Raw genomic sequence first — 7,483 nt, forward strand, 5'->3', positions numbered from 1 at the left:
TCTCTGTGTTCAGAAACACAGTGATCTCTAGCCTAAACATATCATTGTAAAGAAGAAACAACTAAGGCTCAAAGACAGTGACTTGCTTAAAATTGTTGCTCTTCAGTACCCAAGCTAGAGCAGAGCCTTGGCTGGACCTTTTCCAGATCATGTCCCACACACGACACTTGGCTGGCTATTTAATCTTACACTTTGAATGTACTACTGTCTTCCTCTCTCACCAAAACAAGATTTTCAAGAAAAGACCCAACAGCTGTAAAACCTGGAGCTCACCAGATGTATTCCAGGAGTATCTCCCACATATTTGTTGTATTTTATTTAGGAAATGTTTTCTATAGCTAGAAAGAGAATCAGAACAGGAAAGTACTTGCATATATGACAACATAGAAGTCTATTCTCTATCAAGTGATAACACTAGGTTGTACATTCTTGTTCTAAGTATAAGGCATGGACCTAGTTGTCCAGCAGGATGGGTCACACACACAAAGGAAAGCCCAGCAACATCATAGGAACACCTAGAATCAATGCTGGCTGACATTTATGGTCAAAGGCTGGCTGACCACATCTGTGGTTAAGTTGGTTTCTCATGTTAGCCGTTAGATCTTCTGAGAAATCTCTGCACCATCAGGCTTGGCTACATGCAGCTGTGAGAAAAATTTCTGCCATGTTTGTCTCTTCCGTGTTATGAACCAAGGGAGTGTGCATTGAGTATAAAAGGCCTTTATACGCTAAGGCCTTGGAGCTGGGCAAGCAGACAGCAAATGTGTATTACACCAGGAGCAGCTACTCTGGAATGTATCTGTTACATGTCTTTCTTAGCCAGATCAAAACAAAACCACAGCACCTCCACTACTAAAAGCTTTTTATATGGGGGTGTCTCCTGAAAGATGAGGCAGCCACTCAAATCCTCCTATGCCATACTCCCTCAGAAAAAAAGCTCAAAACCATGAAAAACCTATAATAGGGGGCATTATCACAGTGACAAGATAGTAAGTGATAGGGTTATTTTAAGAAAATTCACCTGACTGCATGTGTTCATTTGCCAGAGATGTCGCATCAAAGTACTACGAACTCTGTGGGTTAGAGAATAGAAATCCACAGTCCTACAGTCCAGGAGACTGTTGTTACAGAGGTGTGGGCAGATATGTCACTTCCTGAGGCTGTGACAAAAAAATTCTGCCCACACTTGTCTCCTGGCTTCTGGTGGTTTTCTGGGCATCTTTGGCACCACAGGGCTCTGTCATCACCCTCACATAGCAATTGTTGGGTCTCTGTTCACATTTTCCCCCTTGTCTAATGACATTGCTCCTATTAGGTTAGGGCCCTCCATAATGGCTTCATTTTAACTCAATTATCTAGATCTTATCTAGATATCTTGAGGTACTGGGGGTTAGGATTTACACAAATGAGTTTTGAATGGACATAATTCAGCCCATAACCCTGGGAGTGAAAGTCAGGCAGTGAGTAAGTAGATTACCCTCTGTCTGCAGACAGAATGCTGAGTGCATCCTCTACTTGATTCTGGTGAACTGGGAAACCAAGTCATGTTCTAAATCTACTTTAAGTATGTTGTAACCTTGTGACATATTTGACTTTTCAAGGGGTCCGTTTTCTCACGAATAAAACTAGAATCTTAAAAGCTTCCTCGGAAGGTCATTGAGTGTATCCCCAGCATGATATGTGTTAAATACAGTGCGTAGCACACTGCTAGCATCTGAGAGAAGATCGTTCTTCTTGCAGCAATGGTATGTAACGTCTGAGATCAGGAAAGGGTGGTACTGGGTGCTCGGCTTGGTAAAGCACTTATATCAATTTGCCTGGTGCAATTGTTTTTTGTGAAGAGCTATTTGAGTTTGAAGCTTGGAAGTGGAAAGTAAGCAGTGAAAAAGCTTTTTAAATTGACAGGAGACACGCTCTCTGATAATCCATCACCTCAAATCGCCTACCCCAGATCACATCCTGCTATTTTTTTCCCCAGTGATTTCACCAATAATGACTTCTTTTTAACTTTTCATGTAGCTTTTTAAAGAGAGATGATTTATAAATAAAAATGTCTTCTACTCCTGACCTTGAAAGCCACATGAGATTTGATTTATTATTTTAATGTGTTGCCCTTTTGCAATACATGTTTGGAATGTATAATGGGAGAGGATTGGGTCAACATCTTTGGCATAGGGAGGTGGAAGTCGATTGCAGTATCTAGACACTCACTCTCCTCACTTTTCAGCTAAAGAACAGAGAAACTTCATTGTCACCCGAGGCAGAGCCCGAAGCTGGTCATGGGGTCCTACTCCATTCCATCCCATGCTCAGGCCAGTCCTGGGTCTCTGTCTTTGTTAAAAAGACTAGACCAATAATCTGCTTTGCCATTCCCTAACAAAACCACTGAAAGACTGCCGCACCAGTCTGCTGCCTCCTTGCCTCCCTCTTCTCTATACTGCTCCCATTCCAGCGTTCCAGGATCTGAGTCTATGGCAGTGAGCTGCAGAGGATGTAGGGCCCCGATCCAGCTAAAAGCGAACACAGAGGGATGGAAGGGCACGCAGATTAATCCTTTGTCAACCTGACACAAGCAGAGACACTTGAAGTCCTCAATCAAGTAATTAACTCTATCAGCTTGACCTATAGACAAGTGTAGGGGCATAGTTTTTATTAATGGTTAGTGTGAGAAGACACTGTGCCCTGTACCACCCCTGGGCAGGTAATCCAGGGTTTTATAAAATGAACTGAGCAAGCCATGAAGAACAGGCCAGCAAGCAGTACTCCTCTGGGGCCTCTGTTGCAGTTCCTGCCTCCAGGTTTCTTCCTTGAGTCCCTACCTTGAATTCTCTTCACAACAGACTACAATCTATAAAATGAAATAAACCTGTTCCTCACCTATATGCCTTTTAGTCATGGTCCTTGTCGCCACAATAGACTAGGACAAACTCTGATAGGAGTGGTCTTCATTTCCATCTAGAGTGAGCAATCATGATAGCAGTACACAGAGTTGAGGAAATCATCCTGTCAGCGCCGACTGTTCTGTGCAGTGTTTCCCTAAGTAAGAGAGTGGCTTCGGGCAGGTTAAGTCAGACTAAACCAGTTACTAAGCTTGTTGGCTTCATTAATAGTGAAAATAAATATGCCTAAACAGTATGTTGCTAGGGCTATGAAATGAAATCGTGCGAGCAGACAGTTTATAGAGGTCTGGTACTCATGGAAGGTAGAACAACAAACTTAGTAGCTTCCTAGTAAAAGCGTTTCCCATGAGAAAGCTAAAGTAGACCATCTCTTCTAGCCTGTCCCAGATCTGTTAGACGGTGGCCTCATTCCCCACAACGTAAGTATATACTCAGATGTACAAACAAATTAGGGGTTTAAAACAGTCCTAGGCACATGGGAGGATTCTGTGTTTGATGTCAGTCTCAATTATGTGATGAGACTCTGTCTCAAAACCACAACACAACACAGCACAGCACAACAAAACAATCCAAAGAATAATACCAACAACAAACAATAATACTAGTTTCGAAACTCACACATGGGCTGTGGAAGCCCATGGATACTAATCAAGAACTAGAGAATATACCTTTAAGGTTCTGCCTTATCATTGATTCATTGAAATTTTCCATTTATGTAAACAGTCATGGTGCTGAATAGACATTCCTCCAAAAAGATTGAACCACTATATAGCAAGAAAGACTCCAACAGCAGCTTGAAATAGAATAAGGATAGGAACTCAGATCAAAGAAATAAATTGTCCCGACATTCTACATTAATCCAGAATCTACTTAGCAGCTATTGAAGGAAAAAAATGCAGTGTCTTATTATGATTCCATAAAGCAAGAAAAGGTCAAATGCAAGATGCTAACAATCTCAAATCCTGAGAAGGAGGAATACACTGCCAGTCCTTGGCAAAGCTTCTCATGACCTTGAAGGCACCCTTTAAACAGCAGCCCCTTTGCAGATAAGAGTTCTGGGTTATGTTATTTCCCGAGGTTCCCTTTGAGGAGTTAAAACAAGTAGTCTAGTTGTCTAGTTGGCTCATTAGTATATTCTCAAGAAGCTTTCAAAACACTCTGCTCTGAAGTTTAGCAATCCAATGTGAGTTAGCACAATGCCCGCTTGGACATGGCTGGTACTGGTCCAGATGTGCACAGAGACACAGTACCTGGAAGGCTCTACTGAACTATGTTTTGATATAAAGACAAACAAGGCTCTATGTTTGTTTTTAATGCTGACTATCATTTCTGGTTTATGGTTTTCCTATTGGGTTCTCTTTCTGGCTATTACTTCACTCCAGTTTATGATTCCCAGAAAGATGGTGGGAGTGATGTCTGGCAGGGAAATTTATTCCTACTTTATCAAGGTATCTGATGCCAAGAAAATGCAGTTGTCTCTGCATCATAATAGGAAGAAATTTATGTGTCCTGATGTAAATGTAACCTCCTCCTACTGTACATGAGTACTTTCTGCTTTCTTGGTTTACAGTTGAACCTATGGACTCTGAGAATTCAGACATAGGGATTCTTTTTAATTGGCTAACAGAAAGGATCTGCAAGAGTCATTTTAGATATTACTGTGCACATCTCAGGCAAACACTATATCTCTGATTTTACTTTTACTTTTTATTTTTAGTCACTAAGTGACCCAGGCTAGACTTGAAGTAATTGTAGCTCAAGCAGTCACTGAACTTACAACCTTTCAGTCTCAACTTCTTGAGTACAGAGGACTATAGGACTGTGCCATTAGGTCTACAATCTTTGAGGTAGAAAAATCTGTAAGGAGATTTGGAGGCTTTTTAGAGTCGCTGATAGTGTATGGAAGAAAAAGAACCAAGCAATTCCTTTTCTTCTTCGGCACTCACAGAGTTTGTAGGTAATCTGCATCCCCCAAGAGCTGTGGCTGACCATAACTGTAGCATACATTCTGCTGTTATTTTGATAATGTAACTCATTCCTTCATAGATTATTTATTGACTGTCTCCCTAGCCACCATATTCTACCCCAGGATAGGAAGCTTTGAAAAGACAGTAATGACTCTAACTTATATTTAATTGCACATTGATGATTATGGACATGCATGACCTTTTTTCTTGCAGAGCCAATAGCTTCTATTATTGTGGTTTGTTGGTTCCCAGCGGCTTCCTTCATTAAGAGTCACAAACTTGTCCTCGTACAGTTTTGAAATCTAAAAGCTTGAAGACAAAGTATGGCAAGTTTTGTTCTCCTTGGAAAGAGGGGCAGATTGTTCATAGTGAACACTGTGGAGGAGACACTGACCTCAAGGATGATGGCATTAGATGTGAAAGGACAGAATACCTTGGTGGAATAAACAAAGGTAGGGATGACTGGCAGCTCCATCATAAGCATCCTTCATGTAGCATCAGTGGGAAGACATTGGTATGGATTCATCTCTCAGGTATAAAGTATTCTGTGCCTCTAGGAGAGTGACAGGACTGCCAGTGTCTGGATGCTACCTACAATGCAGAGACTCTTATGTTTCTTAAGAAGTCTTAGAACATCTGTTGGTTAACATCGGTCAAGTTAATACATCTCAGGCAGCATCTTTCTTCAAGCTACAAAACTTCCGAGTAGACACTACACTTTGATTGACTGACAGATCTCATGTAAGGGTACTGTGATGACAAGGAAGGCAGCTCACTTGAGTGTGTTTGAGTGCATGCAAGAATAGTGATGCAGAGAGTGGAAGTTGAAGTGGCAACATTTTACATGCATGTGCAGATTCTGCTCGGGTTTTCCTCAACCAAAAACTCAGTGGAAAACATCACTTCAGATCAAGCATCTCCAGTGGCTCAGATGTGTAGACCAACAGATTTTTAGAATATGTAGTTTTTAATTTTTTCAAAATTAAATATAATCACATTATTTTCTTTTTTCCTCCTTCCTTCTCCTTCCATGTCTCCACCTTACTCTCTCTCAAAGACACGCCTTTTTTCTTTATTGTTATGTATGTGTATACATGATTAAACATGTACACGTAGCCTGCTGAGTTCCTTTGGTGTTACTCATTGTATGTGATCTCAGGGCAGAGCAGTTAGAATTGAAAAATGTGAATTTTTGTTCCCTGCTTGCCTGCAACAACGCAGAAAAGGAAAGCTAATCAGTTAAAGTTGAGATATGGCTTCAGTTATTTAAGAGCTAAAAGCACTGTGGAAGGTTCTTGGTCAAATAATAGCTACTTATAATAAGCAAGGATTTAATGCTTTTTAAAAGGCTTGTCCCTGGAAGATGGACTTACTTGGCAATTTAGCTCATTACTTTTAAACTTTAACTAACTTAAAGCATTCGGAGGTCTGAGGCATCCTTACTGAGAACACATGACGCACTGGCTAGCTTTATGTCAAGTTGACACAAGATAGAGTCATTTTGAAGAGGAGATGACCATTTATAAAACACCCCCATCACCCATTGGCCTGTGAGTGAGCCTGATGGGTGAGCCTGTGGTTCATTTTCTGACTGACGATTGATATGGGAGGGCCCAAACTACTGTGAGCAGTGCCACTCTTAGGCTGGTACTCCTGGGTGCTTTAAGAAAGGCAATTGTCCAATCTATGGGAACAAGCCACTAAGCAACACCCCTTCATGGCCTCTGCATCAGATTCTGCCTCCAGGTTTCTGCCCAGACTTCTCAGTGATGGACTTACACTCTGGAAAGTGAAATAAACACTTTCCTCTCTAGCTGGTTTTGATCGTGACGTTCTGTCCTAACAATAGAAACCCTGACTAAGACAGAAAGCTCACTCTGTGCAAATGCATTGGGCAGACCACATCTGATAGCTGTTTATTTCCTTCACCCAAGGCCAACAGATTAAAGAGTAGGTAGCAGCTATGGTGTTTCACTAGACACCTCCTGTTCCTTCTTTAAAGCATGTTGAAAGTGCCTAATGGGCTCTGACACATTTTCACTATTATAAGACATCAAAATGGCACATCCTGATGTTTGCCTTGACTAGGGACACTTTAATATCTTATGTTTTTTTCCTTGTCATCTTGAATTGATGTCAGGATGGGGCAGGTCATGACTACAATCCGATTTCCTATTATAGTTTAAGATGCGTATATCCTTTCTTTAAATGTGTGGAACAATGTGTGAGATCATGGAGAGTAATGATGAATAAATTGGTACCAGCTAAAAACTTTTATGCAGGCTGGAGAGATGGCTCAGTGGTTAAGAGCACTGACTGCTCTTCCGGAGGTCCTGAGTTCAATTCCCAGCAACCACATGGTGGCTCACAACCATCTGTAATGGGATCCAATTCTCTCTCTCTCTCTCTCTCTCTCTCTCTCTCGCTCTCGCTCTCGCTCTCGCTCTCGCTCTCGCTCTCGCTCTCGCTCTCTCGCTCTCTCTCGTGTGTCTGAAAACAGCTACAGTGTATTCACATGCATAAAATAAATAAATAAATCTTAAAACAAAACCTTCACGCTAGGGTCAATGGGATTGGCTCAGTGGATAAAAGTGCTTGTTTTCTAGCTGTATGACT

This window comes from Grammomys surdaster, unplaced genomic scaffold (genome assembly GCF_004785775.1).
Source record: "Grammomys surdaster isolate TR1022 unplaced genomic scaffold, NIH_TR_1.0 1166, whole genome shotgun sequence".
Lineage (NCBI taxonomy): Eukaryota > Metazoa > Chordata > Mammalia > Rodentia > Muridae > Grammomys > Grammomys surdaster.